At 45.7% G+C, this 2,596-nt stretch overlaps 1 long non-coding RNA gene across 1 annotated transcript; it reads left to right on the forward strand.

The window, feature by feature from the left end:
- The first annotated feature begins 458 nt into the window (after nucleotides 1-458).
- On the forward strand, nucleotides 459-1,970 carry LOC142653094 (uncharacterized). Its single transcript, XR_012848047.1, has 4 exons — nucleotides 459-548; nucleotides 670-726; nucleotides 1,737-1,811; nucleotides 1,900-1,970. It is a non-coding gene; the product is annotated as an uncharacterized LOC142653094 (long non-coding RNA).
- Nucleotides 1,971-2,596: the final 626 nt, after the last annotated feature.

Raw genomic sequence — 2,596 nt, forward strand, 5'->3', positions numbered from 1 at the left:
TTTTCCCTATTTTCTATTGTCTAAAACCTGTCTGCGTCTTATAGTCCGAAAAATACGGTATGTTCCCTGTAGTGTTAATAATGGAGATACAGTGCAGATGCTTATGTCTGGTGCTGTGATGATGTCACAATGGTGAGTGTGGCTTGGAGATGACATCACACATTGTGTCTTGTATCAAATGAGGAGAAAGAATTGATCCAGCGCTGATGATGGTATTAAAAGGGAGATGAGAGTCCCATGTTTATTGGAGAAAAGTAGTAAAATCGAAAGGGAGACGCAGTCCCAAGATGCAAGTAGTCAGGCTTTGAACCTGAGCCTACGCGTTTCGAACGCGAGCTGCGTTCTTAATCATGGCAAGTAAGGTTTAACTGCCGGTGAGTATTTACCTCTTATTACACCCTGAACCCCCGGACCCGGCTGTACTGTGGGGGATGGGCTATATGTGAATGTACTGATCTCCTTGTCTCTTCCAGGACTTTTCATACTGGATTAATGTCATTCTGACCTATGAAAGTCCAACCCACCACCTGAGACCATGGAAGTTTGAGGTAAGTCTCCGTTCTCTCCGTATAATAGATGACGTCTTATTCCTCATGATAAGATTAGGACATTCTTTGTATATATCTGTAGGTTCTTGTCTGGGATCTTATATCAGATCTTGTCTTTCAGGACTTCCAGTCGGAGGACATCGTTCCTCACATAAGGATAATATTACAGCTCTATGGGGTGAGTGATAATACCAGTATAATAGTTTATTAATATTATACGGCATATAAAGCACCAGTCCATCTATACAACGACTTATACATAGGGGTGCAAACTAAAGAGGGGGGACAGCGCACATTTATTATGGAGCTCCTCCTGATGTACAGAATAGCCGGGGGGGGGGGGCACAGCACACATATAATATCAAGCTCCTCCCCATGTACAGAATGGCCGGGGGGCACAGCACACTTATAATATTAGGCCCCTCCCCATGTACACCGCAGCACATATATACATCACTAACGTTCTCTGCCCCCACTGTCCACAGTCCCGTATAACAGACTTTGGGTGTAATTTATGATAACTGTTTAACAGTAAAACTGTCCTTCTTGCCCATAACAACCAATCAGAGCTCAGCCTTCATTTATTGTTGCCTATAGGTAACAAGGACAGTTTTACTGTTAGACCATTGTGATAAATCTACCCCACACTGAATATTAACAGTGAAGAAGTGTAATGAAGATATAATCTAGTGATATAGACCCCCCCCCTATGACCCCCTGATGTCACCAGCTCCGCCATGTCAACTATCTGGGCCCCATACAATCCAATGCCATATCATATCTCCCATACTACATCTTGTACCCCATCATATACATTTGGTGGCATCTGAGGGTGTTTGGTGTCTGAGGGAGGATACAATACCATCTGCACTGCCCTGATGGTGGCCCTGGGTGCCAATATTACACATAATACCTGGTGCTGCCAACAGCTGTGGAGCCACATGCAGGGGCCTGAGAGACATCTGTTAGGGAACACTGACTTTTAAAAAGGGGCGCATATTAAGGAGGGCGGCACAGGACATATGATATGGAGATCCTGCCCATGTACAGAACAGCTGGGGGGGGCACAGGAAACATTTAATATGGACCCCTCACCATGTACTGAGCAGCCCATATATACATCACTAACGTTTCCTGCCCCCACTGTCCACACTCCCATATAACAGACTTTGTTTTCTCCGATTGCAGGAATTTGTATCTGACCCCGTTGGTGACCCGTATGTTCCACCTGGTCATAGACGGACACGAGAGCGGTGCATTGGCGTAAGTTCAGCTGATACTTAAACTTTTTCATATATATGACTCTATGATCCTGGGACCCCTGTACTAATTCTTATCACTCCCCTTATAGAATAATCCATCAAAGTCCACCGCCGCCCCCCGAGAGAAGCTGACAATGTTACAGAGGACTTATAAATGGATCACAGCGAAGGTCTTTGGGGTAAGTGATAAATTCTTGGTGTTGGGGTCCGGTTAAAGTGCAAGCAGAGCTCGGTCTTATGGCTTCCAACTTATTCTTTGTGTTGGTTCTTTGTATTACAGGAAACCCTTCCACCCGTGGTCCCCAGAATGGAGCTCGCTGCGTGTAATGTAAGACGCTGTGATTGGATCATCCATGGCGTGGTGTGCGCTGGACTCATGTCACCGCTCATTGCACTGCTGATCTTGGCTGCATGGCTTGTACTAAGTCAGGGAGAGGATGACAAGTCCCATCAACATCCGAAACTCTCCAATGCCAAGAACAAACAAAACCTGCAGATCATCAAGAGAGCGGTGGACGCTCCACTGGAGGCCGATTCCAAAACTGCGCAAGGCCCCGTAAGATCAGTTGATGTGCCTGAACCATTTCCACTGCCGAAATTCACACCGTTGATGGAAATGCACCTTTATGAAAAAAGTGGCCATGTACCTGGAGAAAAAATACATCAGGACTTTGGAGGAGATCATTGTCATGAAACGTCTTGAGGTGTTCCTTGGGATCAAGTCATCAGATGCTGAACCGATGGTGAAGATACCAAACCATCCCCCACAGTTTCAGCAGGTGTATT

This window comes from Rhinoderma darwinii, chromosome 5 (assembly GCF_050947455.1).
Source record: "Rhinoderma darwinii isolate aRhiDar2 chromosome 5, aRhiDar2.hap1, whole genome shotgun sequence".
Taxonomy (NCBI): Eukaryota; Metazoa; Chordata; class Amphibia; order Anura; family Rhinodermatidae; genus Rhinoderma; species Rhinoderma darwinii.